Source organism: Sminthopsis crassicaudata, chromosome X (genome assembly GCF_048593235.1).
Source record: "Sminthopsis crassicaudata isolate SCR6 chromosome X, ASM4859323v1, whole genome shotgun sequence".
Classification (NCBI taxonomy): domain Eukaryota; kingdom Metazoa; phylum Chordata; class Mammalia; order Dasyuromorphia; family Dasyuridae; genus Sminthopsis; species Sminthopsis crassicaudata.
Genome location: NC_133623.1, coordinates 4,953,062 through 4,974,935, shown reverse-complemented (window position 1 = coordinate 4,974,935; position 21,874 = coordinate 4,953,062). Strand labels below are relative to the sequence as shown.

Genomic DNA, 21,874 nt, shown 5'->3' with positions numbered 1-21,874 from the left:
GGGGAGAAATTTCCCAGAGCTGAGGGGGGGATACCTTGCTCAGGGAAGGGCCAGAAGGCCAGGCAGTGGATGGAAGGCAGTTGTCAGGGAGTAAGGTTTAAGACCTTGGAAGGTTAGGGTTATGAAGGCGAAATGGTACCTTGGATTTGTTCCTGGAGGCCAGAGAGACCTGGAGTTCATTGAGGAGGGAGGTGACGCCATGGGACCTGGGCTTTGGGAAAATCACTGGCCAGGGATTCTAGTTCAAGAACTAGAAGGAATCTTCCAAGTCCTCTGGGCAGGGCCTCTCATTGGAAGTGATGAAGAAGCCGAGGGTCGGAAGTGACTCGCCCAAAGTCCCCCAGGTTCTAAATGGAAGAGCCCGATTTTGACCAGGTCCCTCAGCCTCCTAAGTCTCCAGAATCCTCTTCTTTATGAAAATAACTTTGGTCTCCCTAACATCTCCCCGGTGGCCATGGTTCCTCTCTCGGGCTTAGTGGCCATGGTTCTGCTCTTGGGTTTGAAAGAAAAAGCAAATTTCTTTCCCACTCACCAACAATTCTGATACTTGTATTATCTCTTGAGAGCTTAGCGGCCCCTGCTGCCACAGACCCCTCACGAGCCGCTCCAGTGGCCCTGGGCTCCTGCTTTCTGCCCTGTGGAACCTTCCGTTCCTTTCACGCTCAGGTACCCTCAGAAAGGCAGCTTTGGCCTAACGCTCCTCCCTTCTTAGTCTCCCTGCGCCCTTCCTCAGACTTGGGGGCCCTGAGGGAAGGTCTACAAGCGCCCACCCCTTGTAGGCGCTTGTGGACCTTCCCTCCTGGCCCATCCTCTCTCCCTCCAAACTGATTCGTTTCTCACCAGAAGAACTCCAGAGTGGCTCTCCCCTCTCCTCAGGTTACATCACTCTCCTTTTCCCTAGCAGGCTTTGTATCTAGCCCCAATAACCCTGTTCCTTTCCGAACACTCCATCGGCCTTCCATTTCCTGAGCTTCCCTGAGCCTCCAGGCACAGAAATGTGCATCCTGAAGAAGGGGGGTTCCCACACGAGGAGCTGCGTATTCCCAGGGAGCCTCAAGAAGCTAAGCAAGGGGGCAAGAGCACTCGGCTCAGTAACTACACTAGTCTATTGAAATTCCCCCCCCCAGGCTAGGGTTAAGTGACTTGCCCAGGGTCACACAGCTAGGAAGTGTTATGTGTCTGAGGTCACATTTGAACTCGGGTCCTCCTGACTTCAGGGCTGAAATTCTATCCACTGCGCCACCTAGCTGCCCCCTAGTCAATTGAAATTCATCCCTAGTGTTTCTTCGGTGCCTATTGATACTTGCCTATAGCCCTTTCCGTGCTTGGAGGAGGGGGTGATGTCCTGAAAGCAGAAGGTACAGGGTGGGGAACCTAATTCGGGGCACAGGGGTGGGGAGGTTTGGCTGCCGTTTTAACATTTGACTTTGGGCAGCCTAAATTGAATCACCAGGCCCACTGGCTTTTAGCCTACCGAGGGGCCCAGGCGAAGCTCCTCCCTCGGAGCTTAACAGTGCTCTCGGGATCCCGGAACAAAGGTTTCTGGGCCATCCGTTTGGTTGAATGACTTTGGGGTGGGGCCTCTCTCCATAAGAAAAGTTCAGCCCTCTTAAGAACTGGAACTCCTCAGAGTGAAAGAGGCTGAGCCAGAGGAAGAAAGTCCAAGGAAATGTAATTATTCAGCTCTAAGGTCTCCTGGAGAGGCTGGGAGTTTTGCTTCTCCCGACATCCTTAGGGCGTAGTCCTAGTTGGGAGTTAACTGTCTACAGGCGCTAAAGAAATCAGGAGTCAGTTCAAACAGTTCTCCACTTCCTTGTTTTTTTGTGAGTACTGTGCACTTTTGCGGCCCCCCCCCCCCCCTAGTGAGCTTGGGTGTGGATACAGGTGTGGAGGAGGGACTTTGGCCTAGAATGCTGGGAAGGGAAGCTCTGGAGTGCTCCAGGACTGCTGCCTGAGGCTCTGGCTGAGACTGAAGCCGGAGGACTTCCCTCCCCGGCAGAGAAAGGAAATGGCCCTTTGTACAGAAGGGAAGTTTGAGACTCTTATCTCGGAGCTTTCTACTGGGGGAATCCAGCTGTGGGGCCTCTCCATTGGCCACCGAACTGGCGGCCTCTTGTGGTGGACGGCACGTTTCTCTGCTTCAAATCCGCCCAGTCTTTTTTTCCCACTGATCCTTGCTGCCCACTATGCTGCTGGCCCATAGCTCTCCTCACTGCTAAAAGTTGTTGAGAGCCAGTAATATGAAGGGATTCCACCCTGATTTGAGCCTTCAAACCACCTGGCCAACAAAACACTAGAGGGAAAAAAAAGAAAAAAAAACACTAGAGGAATTATCATTCCACTTTTACAGCTAAGGAAACTGAGGCTCTGAGGGATCAGGTGGCTGATTAGCTCATGATCCCAAGCAAGGGCTGAAACCCAGGTCCCCACAAGCGATGGCACCATGTGACCCAAATGCCTTCAAATCTTCACTCTAGATCTGCTGAAAACCTGCTGGGGGAAAAATGGCTCTTCCATGGCTTCCTCTCACTTCTCAGGCCCCTGATGGCGGCAGCTGGGCTGACAGGAGGAACCATTGCTCCCTCCTCCCGTTACCTGGGGCAGCTCCGCTCCCTATGACGGGCAATAGTTTGTCCTGACAGCTCCATAGAGGAACAGAGACTGCGGCCCAGGGAAAGGGACCCATACCAGTCAAGGCCCCAGCTACTGAGGAGCAAAGGTCAATGTTGAGTCGGAATGTGAGGGGCCAAAAGTGCCATTCATTTGCCTTTTCCTTCTGCTCATTTTTCAGTCATATCGGATTCTTTTTTTTTTGACCCCATATGGGGTTTCCTTAGCAAAGAGATTGAAGTGGCTTGCTATTTCCTTCTCCAGCTCATTTCACAGATGAGGAAACTGAGGCAAAAAACAGAGAATTGACTTGCTCAGGGTCACACAGTTAGGAAGTGGCTGAGACTGGGTTTGAACTCTGGTCTTCTTGACTCAGGCCCCAGCATTCTGTGCACTATGATGCCCTTTAGATGCCTCAGCCCTGATACCGTGAGCATCACAGTGGGGAATCCTCTCCCCAAGGTAAAGCTATCGGCTGATTTATGGGGACCTAAGCATCGAGGTGGGCATGTGCCCATAGTTTATGATGCCAGTTCAAAGTGGCACAGAGACAGGCAGAGGGCCTTCAAAGAGGTGGGGTTCCTTGAGTAGCACTGTGGGGATCACCCCGAACACAGCTTTTAGTCTGATTGAATGTAGAGGCGATGGGCAGTCCAGCAGGGAGACCCCTGAAACATACAGCGTTTATAGCTGTGGGCTGAAGTTAGGGTCTCTCAACACAGCAGGGAGTCTGGGATTGTTATCCCCATTTTGCAGATGAAGACACGGGGGGGGGGGGGGTGAGGAGTTAGGAGACAACAAGAGAGGCTGGGACTCTTCCTCCCTTCTGCCTCCTTGCCCACTCACCTGAGCCCACCAGTGCTTCCTAACCACGGAGCCCCACCTCACCCATGACTTTGGAGGCAGGCCCAGATTACCTGCTGCCCTCCCAAAATAACCAGATCCCAGCAGACGGTTACAAGAAGGGGGAGGACTCTCTGCCCATCTCCCCTTATGTGGACCATGGGCTATATGACCCACTTCAGCAAAGGGCTGTATGGGGGGGCTCCCTGGTCAGGGATTGTAAACTTTGTGTGGCATTCCCTATGGTGCTGCCTGGTCGCCCCTTCCCACAATTCCCCACTGTGTTGCTGCAAGTGGGGGGACACTCGCTTTGGCCAGAGTGGCGATAAGCTGCATTTGAGACTCTCTCTCTAATCTGGACAGGGCTTGCAAACTTGTGGGCTTCCCCTGCGGGTTGCTAGGGCCCCCCACTTTGGCTATGGGTTGTATGCTGAGGGTCATAACTTGAGCCCCTTTGGCAGGGACAGTCAGGTGTGTGTAGCACTCTGAGATCCCCTCTTTGTCAGATACTAAAAGCTGTGAGGGGGCTCCCTGCTGTGTTGGGAGACCCTAATTTCAGCCAGCACCTATAAGCTCCGTATGTATGTTCAGGGGGACTCTCTGCTGGACTGCCCCTGGCCTTTACATTCAATCAGACTAAAAGCTGTGTTTGGGGGTGATCCCCACGGTGCTAGTCAAGGAACCCCACGTCTTTGAAGGATTGTAACTCATGCGGGGGGCTCTCGGCCTGTCTCTCTGCCCCACTTTGACCTGGGATTGTAAACTATCATCCACGCTTTGTTGCTTAGATCCCCTAATTCAGCCAATAGCTTTACTGTGGAGAGGGGATTTCCCGCTGGGACGCTCATGGTCCCTGATTTTGGTGTGCCGCTCAGCCCTTCCCCTTGCACTGTGGCCTGGGATTGCAAACTAAGGGGGGGCTCCCTGAGGTGCTGAGGGTACCCGACTTATATGAAAGACTATAATCTGCTGGGGGACTTCCTGCTGTCTTGATAAAGATAGGCCGCTACTGGGAAGGACTATAAGCTATGGTTGGGGACTCCCTGCTGTGCTGAGGGAGGGGCCACCCCAACACACATTTGGCTAAAGATCGAAACTTCCAGAATTCCCCATGGGGCTACTCAGGACGGCTATGGGCTCATGCGCACAGGGCTCCCTAACGTGTTGTTTGGAACCATTTTGGGTTGTTTGGGAACTCCACAAGGTGCCACTTGGGGCCTTCCACTTTGTGTAAACTACAAGGGGACTTTTTGCTGTGTGGCTCAGAGATCTTAACTTCAACCGGGAGCTGTAAACTGTGTGTGCGGGGACGTCCTACTATGCGCTGTGGGAAGATTCCCTGGGGATTGAAGGAGGCCTAAGCTTAGGTAGCACCCCCTGCTGTCCTTCTCAGTCTCTGCATAAGGGAAACTCCTATATTACAGAGTTCCTACTATGAATGGCTATGTGTGTGTGTGTGTACACACACACACACACACACACACACACACACACATATATGTATAGTTCTTACTATGAGGGGTTTTATATATGCTATGCTGCTCAGGGATACACGTCTATGGACCAGCCACGTGAATAGTGGACCAGGCCTCTGAGTAGAGAGAATTCCCCACTGATCTGCTTTGGGATCCCTACTATGGCCAAGGGCTACCTGCTAAATGGAGAGACTTGGCCATTTTTTTTCAGTGATTATCAATTAGGAGCTTAGGGAGGAAACTCAGGGCATTCCCTGCCCAGCCTGAAGATTATCCTCAGAGGAACTTCAAGCAGTGCTGATCAGGGGCCTCCCACTATAATATTTTCTAAGGGACAAATCCCTGCTGTGCTACTAAATTGCCCCCCCCCCCTTTGGCTAAAATATAGCACTATTCCCATTGAAGATTACTTACTGTGCTGCTGCCCCAGCACCCCCTACTGTGAACCAGCGCTGGGAGTCTAGGGATGACCCCCCACTGTGCAGCTTTGGGACTTCACCCAACCCTACTACACGGGGGAGCAGAGAAGTCTTCGGAGTGGGGGGGAGACTTCCTGGTGGAGGACCTCCCACTATGTCTGGCGGATGTATTTTTAGGAAGGAGTGTGCCTGGTTCTGTAGGCCCTCTGGGATCACCTTCTTGGGATGAGAAGTGTCTATATGGAAGACTCCCTGCTGTGCAAGTCTGGCACCCCCAATTAAGAACCAGAGCTGTCTTCACAAGAGAAAACCTCCTGCGTTATAATGTAGCTCAGAAAGGCCATATTTAGGACAAGAGCCATCTTTGCTCCTTTCATTGCTGCTCAGGGTCCTCCCTCTCCTCTAGGATCAGAGTTCTTATAACAAACCCCACTGTTCTACTGAAGGATTCCCCCAATATTTCTAGCGAATGTATTCTTAAGGAGAATGGTCAAGTCTGTGGGCAGGACATCTAGTTGGGTTCCTCCGAAACCCCCAAGAACTGGCTTAGTATGGAGAGCTCCTGCTTGTGAAGCTCAAATCCCCCCAGCGTTACTCCATATCCCCACCTTGGGAGGACCCCCTGCTGTGTTCTTCAGGGTCTCCCCCTCAGGAGGGACAAGAGCTGTTTTGGACCAACCTAGGAATTATATGGATACAATTAGAAAACACTTTTCATCCATATAAAGTCAGATTTAAACAATTAAAATATCAATTGCTCATGAGTAGGCTGAGCTAATAAAAATGACAATTCTATCTAAATTAATCTACTTAATCAGTCAAACTGCCAAAAAACTTTGTGGAGCTAGGAAAAATAGTAACCCAATTCATCTGGAAGAACAAAAGGTTAAGAATATCAAGGGAATTAATTGGGGGGGAGGAAGCAAAGGAAGACGGCCTAGCTGTCCCAGACCTAAAGTGGAGGTCTTCAAAACCATTTGGTCCTGGCTAGAGTGGTAGATCGGTAGAATAGGTAGGTTAGGGACACGAGACACAATAGTCAATGACTCTAGTGATCTATTGCTTGATAAACCCCAAGACTCCAGCTTCTGGGATAAGAAACTGAGAAAACTTGCTGGGAAAAGTGGAAAATAGTATGGCAGAAACAAGGTATTGACCAGCATCTTACATCCTGTGCCAAAATAAGGGCGAAATGGATTCAGGATTTAGACTTATAGGGTTACTATTAAGCAAGTTAGGAGAGCAAGTGTACTTTGTCTGATCCATAAAGGAAGGAATTCCACAAGAAACAGAACATTATGAAATGCAAATTATATCATTTAAATTATATTAAATTAAAAAGGTTTTTGTCCAAACAAGACCAAAGGCAGCCAAGATTGAAAAGGAAACAGAAAGCTGGGGAACAATTTTTATAGTTTGTATTTTTGCTAAAAGCTTCAATTTAGAATTGAGTCAAATTTTAATTACAAATCATTCCTCGAATGATAAAAGCTCAAAGGCTATGAACAATTTTTGAATGAAATTAAAACCATCTATATCATATACAAAAATGCAAATTAAAAGTCGAGGTTCCACTTCACATCTGGAATTGGCACATTTGACAGGAAAAGATAATACTGGAGGGAATGTAGGAAAACTGGGACATTACTGTATTGGTGGGAGTTCTGGACTGGAGAGCCATTTGGAACTATGTCCAAAAGACTATAAAACTGTTCTTACCCTTGAATCCAGTAGTCTCATTACTGGTCTTCATCCCAGAGAGATCAAAGAGGGGAAAGGAGCCACATGTGCAAAAATGTTTAAGAAAAACTTTGTGGCGGCAAGGAATTGGAAACTGGATGGATGCTTAACTGGAGAATGGCTGAGTAAGTAATAGTTTAAGAATTTGATGGAATATTATCGTTCAATAAGAAACGAGCCGAAAAGCCGAGACAGACTTACATGAACTATTAGTGAAATGAAGTGAGAAGCGGGTTAGAGCATCGTACACGACAACAGCAAAGTTATGTGATGATCAACTCTGGTGTTAGCTCTTTTGGTCCAAGATAAGTAATATACTTGGGTTGGAAAATGCCAGCTGCATCCAGAGGGAGAACTAGGGAGACTGAATATGCAGATCAAAGCATATACTATTTCTACCTTTTTTATTTTCCTGCTTTTTCTTTGTGGTTTTTCCCTTCAATTCTAATTTTTCTTTCGCTACATGAATATGGAATTATGTTCAAAACAATTCACAATGGTCCAGAGCTGGTTTCACAAGGAAAGATTCCCTTTCCCCCCTTCTCCCTTCTCTCCCCCCTCCCCCCCGCGCCAATAAACGACTCGGAGCTTTTTTTTTTTTTTTTTTTATATTTTAATTTTTTTTTCTCTCCCTGACGCCGGATCCCCCACTATTTTCCAGTGGATGTATTTTAAAGGAGTATCCATTTAGGCAGGTAGTAATCCTGTTGTGGTATGTTTGGAATTGTTTTTGTTAACTGTCAATAACCGGTTGAACTCCCTGTTGTGCAGCCAAGTGTTTCCACCAAAAATCACTGTAACCCAATGGTGTTTCGCTGGGACCTCCTGCTGGGCTCTCCTCAGATCTCCCCTGCTAGGAATCAGATGTTTCGATATACTGAGGGCTCCCTTCACTTCCAAGGTAGATGGAAGTTTAGGAGGGATGACGGTATTACTTGCTCTGTTGCTCAGGAACAACATTGTCTTCTACGCACTCTCCTCCGATGATGATCCCTGTATAGAAAGGGCTGTGCTGCTGTGCTGATAATTGTTCCCAGGGAATGTATAAGAATGTTCCATGAATCTGTAGGAAGGAACATCCTGCGTGTCATTGTTGAATTGTGTTTGAAGGAATATCCACGAATCTTGTAGGCAGGAACATCCCTCTTTGTAATATATTGCTCCTGTTTCCAGGGAATGTACTCGAAAGAGTATCCATGGATATTGTAGGTAGGAACATCCCCACGGTAACATTGTTCCTGTTTCCAGAGGATGTATCTTCAAAGGAATATCCATGAATCTTATAAGTAGGAACATCCCTCTTTGTAATATTGTTCCTGTTTCCAGGGATTGTACTCGAAAGAGGATTATCCATGGATATGTAGGTAGGAACATCCCCACGGTAACATTGTTCCTGTTTGCAGAGGATGTATTTTCAAAGGAATACCCATGAAGATGTAGATGTAGGAACATCCCGCTGCTGCGTACATTGATCCTGTTTCCAGGGAATTGGACTCGAAAAGAGTATCCATGGATATGTAGGTAGGAACATTTTCAAAGGAATTCTCCATGAAGATGCAGGAACATCCCGCTGCTGTGTCATTGTTCCTGTTTCCAGTGAATATGTTCGAAAGTATCCATGAATCTGTAGGTAGGAACATCACACTGTTACTTTGGAACCACTATTTATGAGAACTTACTTAAAGAGTATGGAGAGCTTCCTGCTGTGCAGCTAAGAAAATCTAGCTCTCCTCTATGGAAAAGATCTCGCTTGGCTGGGAGAAAGTATTACTTGGGCACCCCTTGATGCTGATCTTTGACTATGGAGCCTTACCTGATGTTATATACTGAATGATTCCACAGTATTTCCAGTAGATGATGTGAATTTCCACAGTATTTCCAGTAATGTAGTGAATGATTGATTCCACAGTATTTCCAGTAGATGATGTGAATTTCCACAATATTTCCAGTAGATGTAGTGTTATTTCCACAATATTTCCAGTAGATGTAGTGTTATTTCCACAGTATTTTCAGTAGATGTAGTAGTATTTTCCAGTAGATGTAATTTGTGGAAGACCTATGCAGAGGAATATAGGGAGAATTTTGAGCTGTGATGCTCTGGACCCTCATTTTCTAGATAAGAACTTGTATGCTATGGAGGATCCCCCCTGCTCTGCAGCTAACTTCCCCACAATGCACTGCTTCCCTAGGGAGGATTCCCCTGTGGTTTTCCTGGAGATCTTCCCCCTGCTAGGGAGTTGCTGAAAGACCACTGCCCTGCCCTCTGCAAATTACTTATAGTAAGAGTAAGGTGGATCCCTGGTCTTATCCCTCCACATCCCTTCCCCTTCCCCACCCACAATGCATCAGGGTTAGTTTGTAAGGAGAACCCCCTGCGGTGCTGCTCAACCAGTGTTGGTTGGGTAATATGGAAGGGTCCCTTGCTGTGCTGCTTCAGTTCCACCCCCCCCCCCAGCCCAATTGGCAGTTAGCTTTTTTGTCTATGGAGTATTACCTGCTGCTGCTGTTGAGTATTACCTGCTGCTGCTGTTGTTCTGCAGGACATTTCCCACTGGCTCCAATCAATGTGTTCTGATGGAGACCTATGCAGAGGAATACAGGGAAAATGTTGAGCTGTGATGTTCTGGACCCCCTTGCTGTGCAGTCAGGGGCCTGGTCACGAATCCCGAGAACAAGGCCAATGTGGAAGGGAGATGACCCCTGGTCGTGTTCCTCCACATCCTTTCCTCTTCCCACCCCAGTGGATCAGATCTAGCTTGGTTGCCTGCTCTCCCCACCAATGGAGGAGTGGCTTTTCCCACTCTGGAGGAGTACCTTATCTCCCGAAAGATTTTTCTATTTCCAGTAGATGCATTTTGTTACTATTTTTACGATGTTGTACGATGTTGCTCCGGAACCTGGACCTGTTGAAGACAACGGGCTTCGTTATGGAGGACTCCCAGCCATGTGGCGAAAGATTTTCCCCGAAACCAGTGAACATACAATCAGTTGTGTCACGCCGGGACTCACCTGTCAATGAGAACTCGGTTACTATGGAGGAACCCGTGCTGTGCATATAATGGTGTTCTTGCAGATCCACTTGTACACAATGCTCTCCCTGTAGGAGGAGTCCCTGTTGTATTTGAGGTTCTCCCACAGCTATGGACCGGATTATTTTGTTTTGTTGAAGAGGCTCCCTTCTCAGCTGCTCAAAACTCACTGATGATGGTTTTTCAGGAGGAGTGTTCCCTGCAGTGCTGAGGGACGCCACTGCACCCTCTGCAAATTAGATCTATATTAGTAAGGAGAACCCTGCTCTTGTCCCTCCCGAACCCTCCCCCCTACAATGGCTAAGGTCCAGCTTGGTGGGGAGAACCCCTGCTGGACCGCTTCAGTTCCTCCTCCCTCCCTGCTCAGACCCAATTGTTGCTTAGCTTCTTTGACTAGGATTACCTGACGTTCTGTTGAACGTTTTCTAGATTTTCCCATAGGTGTTCCAAGGAAGATGTACAGTGGCGTATAGGGAGAATTTTGAGATGTGGTGCTCTTGGAACCCTAAACTGTAGATGAGAACTTAGTATGGAATATCCCTATGAGCAGGTAAAGCTTTCCCCTGTTTTTTCCCAAGTCTCCCCCTGCTAGAGAGAGCTGTTGCTTCGGGGAGGGTCCCTTCAGTGCCGCACAGGAATCATGTTTTGGGGCACTGTTTCCCAGTTTTTACCCTGCCCTCCTATACTGGTCATTAGAAGTACATGGGTGGGGAGGCCTCTTTGCCCTGTACCTGAGGAACCCCTCCCATTTTGCTGTCCATTCAGCTTTTCTCTGTTAAAATAAGCATTGACTTTATCCTCCCACTGTCTACCCACCCCCTGAACAATTTTATTTTTTTTCTGCTTATACATGACCCCTTAGATTTCTACCATGTTCACTCACCTGGGAAACCTTCCAGAAGAACCTCTTCTATCTATCCCTTGTCAAAGAGATGATATGTTGGTGGTAATGGACTTTTGAATTGTAAATACTCCATAACTGTAAAACAAACCACCGAGGGACCTGAGTCAATGATGTCCTTCCTACCTGCCCTTGGGGTTTTCCCGGAGCAAAAGGGGCACGGCGCAATTGCAGGTTGCAGGATAGGAATGGCTAGGCCACTAAGATGTGGGTGGTCCAGGCTCTCTGGGAGCCTGGGGGGGGGAGATACCTGCCTAGATGGGGAGTAAATATAATGCCTAAAAAGAGCAGAGTAGAAGGCTGAAGCCTGGTAGAAAGGAGAGGGGCAGGAAGAAGTGGCACCTGGGAGAATGGGCTCTGCCTGGCAGCGAGGAGAATGGTGTGTACCATATGTTGCCAGGAAAACGATGGAACTCCAAGGTTCTGCTGGTTGTGAGGTCACTGGTGTGACAGTTAAGAGCTAAGAGTGGGGGTGGGGTCAGGGGCAGATGCATGTGGAGATGGAAATAACCAAATTTCCAAGTTTGGACAGAGGGATTAGGAGACAGACCCATCAGATGGGGTCCAGGGAGGATGAGCTCTTAGCTGAATGGCCGGCCAGAGTTCTGCCCTGCTCTGAAGCCCACAGGCCTCTCGTAAGGCTCCCGGGCCATCAGCACTCGCTCTGGGGACATGGGGCCCGGCCCAGCTGAGCTTAGTGCTCTCCCCCCCTGGAAGCCCACTTCTGGCTTCAATGGCGTCACCTTTGCCTCCCTCGTTCACCCTGCCAGGGAGTCTTGGCTCATTTCCTTGGCCACTTGGGGGGTAGGAGGGCGGCTGACTCTAGTGTTTGTCCCTTAAACTGCTGTTCAGAAGCTACATGAAGGTCTGGCGATCATGTGACATAACCATCCCTCCCTACTAGCACAATAGTCTGCTAAATTTTAAATTTTTTATTTCACCCTCAATCTGACTTGGGGCAAGAGTTCTTTAGCTGGAGAAACACATCCCCGGAGCCCTCCAAAGCCAGACTACTGGAGGCTCCCTGCTGTGCAGTTAAGGATCTCCCTTTAATACACTTGTTTCCCTGGGGAGCCTGCTGTTGTGCAGAAGACTTCCCCTGGATTTCCAATAAGGAAGCGCTGTGTGGAGGCATATGGGGAGAATTTCCAGGTGGGATGCTCTGGAACCCCACAGTGTTGATGAGAACTGGACTATTTTGAAGAACTGTTGTTAACTCCCATTCTCAGTTTCCCATGCTGTTTCCTTAGGGAGGAGTCCTGTTATTTCCCTAAGGATCCCTCCTGCTAGCCATGAGAGCTGCTGCTTTAGGGGGCCCCCCTTTAGGGATGCACAGAAATCACTCACGATGTTTTGGAGCAGTCCTTTGGTTCCCTTTAATGTTTCCGAAGGATGCCTCTGCACCTCTGCAAATTATATATATATATATATATATGGTAAGGAGAGCCCTGATCTTGTTCCTCCTGATCCCTTCCCCTTCCTCACCCCTTGTAGGGAGAAGAACCCCTGCTGTGCTGCTTCAGTTCCGCCCCCAGCCCAATTGTCAGTTAGCTTTGACTGTGGGAGATTACCTGATGTTATGTTGTGTATTTGCCAGTTGTTCCAGTTGGTGTATTCTGAGGGAGACTCGTACAGATATAGGGAGAATTTTGAGGTGTCATGTTCTGCAACCCCAAATTAGAGATGACAGTTGGCTTAGTATGGAGGACTCCCTGCTGCTGTTTCCCTAGGCAGGCCCCTCCCCCTGCTATTTTCCCCAGCTTCTCCCCCTGCTAGGGATGAGAGCACAGTTGCTTTAAGGAGCACTCTCCTCCATATAGGAATCACTGTCAATGCTGGGGACCTTTCTGTATGAGGAGGATGCTCTGCTGTGCAGAGGCCTGGCAGTGACCTCTGGGAACTTGCTTTATATCGGGAAGGGAGGGAAGCCCCTGGTCCTGTACCTCTGGACCCCTTCCCCTTACTGACCACAATGGATTCAAGCTATCTTAATAGGGAGAAGCCCTGCTGGGCGGCCCAGGGAGGCTCCGGTGTGGATTGGGCCATGTTAAGGAGGACCCCCTGCTGTTCTGCTAAAGATCCCCGTTATTTCTGATTGAATATAAAGGCATTTGTGGAGAATTTCCAGCTGAGATGCTCTGGAACTCCATAATATTGAGAACTTTTATATTATCAAGAACTCAGATATGTAGTTAAGCATTTCCCCCAACTCTCCTTTCCCAAGGAACCCTGACATTTTCCTAAGGGTCTCCCCCCTGCTCACCATGAGATAGAAATCACTCACCGTGTGATGGAATTCCCTTTACTAGGACTCCCCCCTTCGAGGCTGTTCAGGGACCCTGTCCTCCGAAACGGGGAAATATACCTATGTGGATAGATAGGAAGACCATTTGTCCTCTACCTGAGGAAGATCTGCCCCACACTGCCCCCATCATAGCTGCTTAAGAGCTTGTTTGCTAGGAGAGCCCCAACTGTCCTGTTTTAGGTACCCCTCTCTCCCCCCCATTGGAGGACTAGCTTTCCACACTTCTCCTGAAGGATTTCCTTTGTATAATTTTTTTTCCCTGGAGGACACCTATTTCTGTGGTTTTCGTTTTCTCCCCCTGCTCGGAACCAGACCTTGTTGGGAGGGCTCCCTTCCCTCATTCACATAAATCTCAAAAAAGGACTGGAGCTGTATTTGGAAGGACTCCCCCTGCTGTGCTGAAAGACCCCTGGTCTTGTGCCTCCAGATCCCTTCCCACACCCACCCCCGTGGCTAAGATCTCGCTTGGGATCGCTGTCTGCTTCAGTTACCCCTTCCCGGCCCAATGGTCGCTTAGCTTTGAGTATGGGGGATTACCTCATGATCTGATGAAGATTTCCCCGTTTTCCCAATAGATGTAGTCTGGGGGAGGCTTGTACAGCTGTGTATAGGAAGAATTTTGAGCTGTGATGATCTGGTACCCCAACTTCTAAAGGAGAACTGGTTTAGTATGGAGTCTCCCTGCTGCGCAGCTAACGGTTTCCCCAACTCTGTTTCCCTGTGGCTTTGCCCTGTTTTTCCTAAGCGTCTCCCCTGGTAGAGACAGAGCTGGTGCTTCGGGGAGGGTCCCTTCAGTGCCGCACAGGAATCCTGTCCATGTTCTGGGGCACTCTTTCCCAGTTGTTTTACCCTGCCCTCCTGTACTGGTCATTAGAAGTACGTGGATGGGATGGCCTCTTTGCCCTGCACCTGAGGAACCCCTCCCGTTTTGCTGTCCATTCAGCTTTCCTTCTGTTAAAAATTTTTTAAGCATTGATTATATCCTTCCGTTGTCCACCCAATCCCCAAACAATTGCTTTTAAAATATTTTTTCTGCTTAAACATGTTCATTAATTAATAAAAAAGACATTTCTTTTTGGGTGGCCCCTCAACTTATCTTAATCTTATCATTGTGACTTAGTGATTTAATCCTCAGGTCACTAGATCTATCCAGTGACTCTCCAGGCTTTGCTTGGAGCCTTCTAATGAGGGACCCCCTTGCTCCAGAAACATCCTGCCCCCCCCTCTGGGACAGTTCTTGGCAGTGTCCCCCCATGTCTGTCGTTTCCTGTTCCCATTGCCCAGTTCTGATAATCAGAACCACATAGAAGGTGGTTTTAGATGTCCTCTCTCCCATAATCCCTCAGGGTACTTCTTTTTAAACCGCTAACGTCAACAGTATTGTAAAGTTCCAAGAAGGAACTTCCAACTTTCCACTGTCTTGCCCCACATGTTGAGGTGATTTTCCACCAGGAATAAATACTGTTACTTGCTTAAATCTACCTCGTGGTAAAGGCTACCAATGAATATTTGAACATCCCGATTTGGGGGACAAATAGTGGCTCCTGAGGTGACCCGGTTGGGGCCGTGGGGGGAGGGGGAGGCGCTCCCACCCTGGCCCAGACATTGGGAGGACGACGCGCGCTCGGCTGCTACTTACTGGTTGACTGTGGTCTGCTTTCCTTCTCTGGGTCTCCTGTTCCTCCTCCTCCTCATGTCTGCTCTGCGTTGGATGGGTGGTTGTGGTGTTGGGGTAACCTTCATGGTCTTCAAGTTCCCCTGTGGCACTGCTACAGTTACAATGATGGTAATTCTCCGGTGTTCGCTAACTGCTTCTGTAACACAACGGTCGCTCTCAGAGACGTCCAAAGTCTCTGGACACTCCCCGCTGCTGGGGGCCCGACTCCCCGGCGATCCCCCGGGCTGAGGAGAGGCTTTGGGCCTGGGAGCTCTGGTGATCCCTGCCCCAGCGGGCTGTGGGGCTCACAGCTGTCCCTTGGGCAGCTCTCGGGACCTTTCAAGGGCCCAGGCTTCTGCTTCCCTCACCCTGCCCCCCCCAGGTGCTGCTACACCTTTGGAGTTCATTTCCTATCTGGGATCTGACAGATGGTCAGAGCAGAACCAGGCTCCATATCCGGGTTTCTGCCCCTTCCTAGGTCTGTGTCTGAAAATCCCCTCCCATCTCTGAGTGCCCTTCCCCCCTCGGTCAAGGCCCTAAGCTCCCTTCCAGGCCTAAAATCCGTGACCCCTCAGGCTACCAAGAGATTCCCACCATGTTCACTCACCTGAGGAAGCACCAGAACACTCTTCTGCCCCTTGTTAAAAAAGTGGTGTATTCCTCAGGGGTGTTTGTGCCATAAATACTCTAGAACTGAAAAACAAACCGCCAGGGACTGAGTCATTATGTCCTACCAGCCATGGTGCCCTAGGGATTCTGGGAGCAAAAGGGCACCCTCTGCTGCCACAGTGGTGGGTCATAGGGTAGCAATGGCCTGTAGGAAGGTTGAGGGTCTGGGCTGGAGAGAGTCCAGGCTCTCTGGGAGCCCTGGGGGGGAGGGAGATACCTGCCTAGGTAAGAAGTAAAAAAATATTTTAAATTACCTTAAAAGAGAATGAAGTGGAAACTTGAAGCCTGTGTTAAGAAAGATAGAAAAAAGAGAGGGGGAGGAAGAGGAAGAAGGGGGAGGAAGAAGAGGAAGGGAGGAAGAGGAAGGAAGGGGGGAGGAGGAGGAGGAAGACAGAGAAGCGGCACCCGGGAGAGTGGGCTCTGCCTGGCAGTCAGGGGCAGTGAGGGGAGAGTGGTCCCTCTCCCTCTTTTATGCTATCAGGCAGGCTATTGGTGATTGTGAGGTCACTGCTGATATCACAATGAGGAGGGTGGGGATGGGGGTGGGGCTGTGCTGGGACGGTTGGGGTACCGGTGGGACCAAACTTGGAAATGATTGTAACAAAATTTCGAAATTTGGACGCAGGGACTAGGAGGCAGACCCATCCCATGGGGTCCAACATTTGAAATAAACTTCGGGGGAGGAGCTCTTAGCTGAATGGCCGGGCCTGAGTTCTGCCCTGCTCTGAAGCCCACAGGCCTCTCGTAAGGCTCCCGGGCCATCAGCACTCGCTCTGGGGACATGGGGCCCGGCCCAGCTGAGCTTAGTGCTCTCCTCCCCTGGAAGCCCACTTCTGGCTTCAGTGGCGTCACCTTTGCCTCCCTCGTTCACCCTGCCAGGGAGTCTTGGCTCATCTCCTTGGCCGCTTGGGGGGTAGGAGGGCGGCTGACTCACGTGTTTGTCCCTTAAACTGCTGTTCAGAAGCTACATGAAGGTCTGGCGATCATGTGACATAATCACCCCTCCCTACTAGCACAATAGTCTGCTAAAATTTTATTTTTATTTGAATTTCACCCTCAGTCTGACTTGGGGAGACCCTCAGTTCTTTAGAATACTTCCCAAAGCCAGACTACCCCCCCCTAGTGTCATCTGAGAGTGGAGGAGGCAGAAAGGGCCCCAAAGAATTAGGCCCACTTCCCAGAACAGGCTCTTGTGGCTCTCTTCCACCTCCATCCAATTCTCTGCCCTACCAGGATTAGTCATGTCTGGCTTTCCTGGACCCCCAAGCTCTCTCACACCCTGCCTAGGAATCACTGTCAATGTTTTGGACTTTTCTGAATAAGGAGAATGCCATGCTGCGCAGTTGAGGGGCCTGGGATGAACTCTGGGAATTGGACTTATATCAGAAGGGAGACCCCTGGTTCTCTTCTTCCACATCCTTTACCAAACCCACCACAAGCATTGAAGCCAGCTTGGTGGGGAGAACCACTGCTGTGCTGCTCATGGAGGTTCCAGTGTATATTGGATCACCTTAAAATGGAGGACTCCCTGCTGTTCGGAAGATTTCCCCATATTTCTAGTAAATATGTACTAAGGAAGAGTTATGTAGGGATATATGGGGAGAATGTTCAGCCGGGATGCTCGGAAACCCAATAATGTGGATGAGAAGTGGTATGTTATGGAGGACTGGCTGATGTATAGCTTAGCATTTCCCCCCAACAATCAAGTTTCCCTCAGGGTCTCCTGCTGCTCCCCATGAGAGCAGGGATTTTAGGGAGGGCTGCTTCTGGGCTGCACGGAAATCACTCAACATGTTCCAGAGCCGGCTTTGGAGGAGGAACCCCTGCTGTGCTGCTGAGGGACGCCACCGCACCCTCTGTTGGTAAGGAAACCCCTGGCCTTGTCCCCTTCTTATACCTATCACAATGGCTAATATGCAGCTTGGTGGGGAGAACCCCTGCTGTGCTGCTTCTGTTCCCCCTCCTCACCACCCTTGAAGTGGTAGGGTTACAGAGATACAGAATAGAGTTCCAATATGTAAAAAATGATAAAAGCTTCATGTTAAAATGTAATCAGTTCTCTCAAAAGGTAGTCAGTTCCCCCAGCTCATTTGCCCCTTAGATTTTTGACTAGGAGGAAGACGTATACAGAATATATATACAGAGAGAGAGAAAGAGAGAGAGAGGGAGAGAGAGAGAGAGAGGGAGAGAGAGAAAGAGAGAGAGAGAGAGAGAGAGAGAGGAGAGAGAGAGAGAGACAGAGAGAGAGAGAGAGAGAAAGTAAAAAAGGAAAGAGCTAGAGGTTAAAAAACACTCAGAAAGAGGCAGAAAAAAGTGAGAGAGCGATAAAGAGAACGAGGAAAAGGAACAGGAGGAGAGGAGAGACAGACAAATTGAGAAAGACAGAAAAAAGAGAAGAGAGAGAGAGGGGGGGGGAAGGGAGGCAGAGAATTTTGAGCTGTGATTCTCTGGACCCCCAAATTATATGTGAGAATGGGATTAGTATGGAGGAACCCTTATTATACATCTAATGGTTTCCCTGCAAATTCGCTCCCAATGACCCAGAGGGGGCTTCAAAAGGGAGATTCCCTCCTCTGCTGCTCCAGGACCCCCCATCAGGGGCCTGCTCCTCTACATACAGAGCACTTCCTGCTGCTCCAAGGAAGGATTCCCCACTCTCCCAGAGGAGTATTCTTAGGGAAGAGTACACATTTCTCTGCAGGAAAAGACATTAGTTACTTTATTGTGGAACCCCATCTGTTGATGAGATCTGGCTTAGCATGGAGGGACCCCTGTTGTGTGTCTAACGGTTTCCCCACAAATTCAGTGTTGTACAAAAGTTTTTGGGAGGACCCCTTTTTGTGTTCCCCTGCTATCATCCAGACCTCTCTTTGCTAGGTGGGATCTCTTCCCAGATGCTCCTGAATCTCTCAAAGAGGACTCTAACTGTGTTTGGAAGGAGGATTCCCTGCTGTGCTAAGTGGATGGGAGACCCCTGTCTTGTTCCTCCAAAGCCCTTCCCACACTCATCACAATGGCTACGGTCTAGCCTGGCAGGGAGAGCCCCCGCTGTGCCGCCACACTTCCCCCTCCGCCTCAGCTCATTTGTTTCTTAGATTTTTGACTAGGAGGAAGACCTATTCAGATATATATATATATATAATATTATATAGGTGTATATATTATATATATTATATAATACATATGTGTATATATTATATACACATATATTTATGTGTATATCTGTCTATAAAGAGAGAGAGAAAGAGAAAGAAAAAAAGGTGCACAAGGAGAGAGAGACAGAGAGAAAGAGAGATAGACAGAAAGAATTGTGAGCTGTGAAGTTCTTGACCCCAAAATTATAGGTGAGCATGGGATTAGTATGGAGGAACCCTTATTGTACATCTAAGAGAGCCCTGGCCTTGTTCCCCCAAAGCCCTCACCACACTCATCACAATGGCTAAGGTCTAGCCTGGCAGGGAGGGCCCCCGCTGTGCCGCCACACTTCCCCCTCCGCCTCAGCTCATTTGCTCCTTAGATTTTTGATTGGAGGAAGACCTATACATACATACATATATATATATATATTATATATACATGTATATTTATGTATATATCTGTGTATGGAGAGAGAGAGAGAGAGAGAGAGAGAGAGAGAGAATTTTCAGCTATGATGCTCTGGACCCCAAATTACAGATGAGCGTGGGATTAGTATGGAGGAACCCTTATTGAATAGCTAAAAGACCCCTTGTCCCTTGGACATGTGAGACCCCTGGCCTTGTTCCCCCAGATCCCTTCCCACACTCATCACAATGGCTACGGTCTAGCCTGGCAGGGAGGGCCCCCGCTGTGCCGCCACACTTCCCCCTCCTCCTCAGCTCATTTGTTTCTTAGATTTTTGACTAGGAGGAAGACCTATACATATATATATATATATATATATATATATATTATATATATTATATACATGTATATTTATGTATATATCTGTGTATTTACAGAGACAGAGAGAGAGAGAGAGAGAGAGAGAGAGAGAGAGAGAGAATTTTGAGCTGTGATGCTCTGGACCCCAAATTGCAGATGAGTGTGGGATTAGTATGGAGGAACCCTTATTGAATAGCTAAAAGACCCCTCGTCTCTTGTACATGGGAGACCCCTGGCCTTGTTCCCCCATATCCCTCCCCACACTCATCACAATGGCTGAGGTCTAGCCTGGCAGGGAGAGCCCCCGCTGTGCCTCCACACTTCCCCCTCCGCCTCAGCTCATTTGTTTCTTAGATTTTTGACTAGGAGGAAGACCTATACATACATACATATATATATATATATATATATATATATATATATATATTATATATATTATAAACGTGTATATTTATGTATATATCTGTGTATTTACAGAGACAGAGAGAGAGAGAGAGAGAGAGAGAGAGAGAGAGAGAATTTTGAGCTGTGATGCTCTGGACCCCAAATTACAGATGAGAGTGGGATTAGTATGGAGGAACCCTTATTGTATAGCTAAAAGACCCCTCGTCTCTTGTACATGGGAGACCCCTGGCCTTGTTCCCCCAGATCCCTTCCCACACTCATCACAATGGCTGAGGTCTAGCCTGGCAGGGAGGGCCCCCGCTGTGCAGCCACACTTCCCCCTCCGCCTCAGCTCATTTGTTTCTTAGATTTTTGACTAGGAGGAAGACCTATTCATATATATATATTATATACATGTATATTTATTTATATATCTGTGTATGGAGAGAGAGAGAGAGAGAGAGAGAGAGAGAGAGAATTTTCAGCTATGATGCTCTGGACCCCAAATTACAGATGAGCGTGGGATTAGTATGGAGGAACCCTTATTGAATAGCTAAAAGACCCCTTGTCCCTTGGACATGTGAGACCCCTGGCCTTGTTCCCCCAGATCCCTTCCCACACTCATCACAATGGCTACGGTCTAGCCTGGCAGGGAGGGCCCCCGCTGTGCCGCCACACTACCCCCTCCTCCTCAGCTCATTTGTTTCTTAGATTTTTGACTAGGAGGAAGACCTATACATATACATATATATATATATATATATATATATATATATATATATATATATTATATATATTATATACATGTATATTTATGTATATATCTGTGTATTTACAGAGACAGAGAGAGAGAGAGAGAGAGAGAGAGAGAGAGAGAGAGAGAGAGAGAGAGAGAGAGAGAGAGAGAGATTTTGAGCTGTGATGCTCTGGACCCCAAATTACAGATGAGAGTGGGATTAGTATGGAGGAACCCTTATTGTATAGCTAAAAGGCCCCTCGTCTCTTGTACATGGGAGACCCCTGGCCTTGTTCCCCCATATCCCTCCCCACACTCATCACAATGGCTGAGGTCTAGCCTGGCAGGGAGGGCCCCCGCTGTGCAGCCACACTTCCCCCTCCGCCTCAGCTCATTTGTTTCTTAGATTTTTGACTAGGAGGAAGACCTATACATATACATATATATATATATATATTATATATATTATATACATGTATATTTATGTATATATCTGTGTATTTACAGAGACAGAGAGAGAGAGAGAGAGAGAGAGAGAGAGAGAGAGAGAGAGAGAGAGAGAGAGAGAGAGAGAATTTTGAGCTGTGATGCTCTGGACCCCAAATTACAGATGAGTGTGGGATTAGTATGGAGGAACCCTTATTGAATAGCTAAAAGGCCCCTCGTCTCTTGTACATGGGAGACCCCTGGCCTTGTTCCCCCATATCCCTCCCCACACTCATCACAATGGCTGAGGTCTAGCCTGGCAGGGAGGGCCCCCGCTGTGCAGCCACACTTCCCCCTCCGCCTCAGCTCATTTGTTTCTTAGATTTTTGACTAGGAGGAAGACCTATTCATATATATATATATATATATATATATATATATATATATATATATATATATATATATTATATACATGTATATTTATTTATATATCTGTGTATGGAGAGAGAGAGAGAGAGAATTTTGAGCTGTGATGCTCTGGACCCAAATTACAGATGAGCGTGGGATTAGTATGGAGGAACCCTTATTGATAGCTAAAAGACCCCTTGTCCCTTGGACATGTGAGACCCCTGGCCTTGTTCCCCAGATCCCTTCCCACACTCATCACAATGGCTACGGTCTAGCCTGGCAGGGAGGGCCCCCGCTGTGCCGCCACACTTACCCCTCCGCCTCAGCTCATTTGTTTCTTAGATTTTGACTAGGAGGAAGACCTATACA

The 21,874-nt window shown here is 48.3% G+C and overlaps 1 long non-coding RNA gene across 3 annotated transcripts; it reads right to left on the bottom strand.

Moving 5' to 3' along the window:
• Positions 1 to 7,676: 7,676 nt before the first annotated feature.
• On the bottom strand, positions 7,677 to 16,097 carry LOC141548642 (uncharacterized). Of its 3 annotated transcripts, none has more exons than XR_012484013.1 (14): positions 15,903 to 16,097; positions 15,587 to 15,672; positions 14,962 to 15,136; positions 13,860 to 13,923; positions 13,302 to 13,382; positions 12,589 to 12,681; positions 12,365 to 12,423; positions 11,000 to 11,095; positions 10,520 to 10,626; positions 10,097 to 10,345; positions 9,902 to 9,990; positions 9,582 to 9,669; positions 8,901 to 9,143; positions 7,677 to 8,711 (listed from the first exon to the last, which is right to left on the bottom strand). It is a non-coding gene; the product is annotated as an uncharacterized LOC141548642 (long non-coding RNA). The 3 variants fall into 3 exon arrangements; XR_012484014.1 differs by having other exon boundaries at positions 13,860 to 14,273; positions 15,903 to 16,095; XR_012484015.1 differs by having other exon boundaries at positions 13,860 to 13,971; positions 15,903 to 16,093.
• Between the last annotated feature and the right edge of the window lie 5,777 nt (positions 16,098 to 21,874).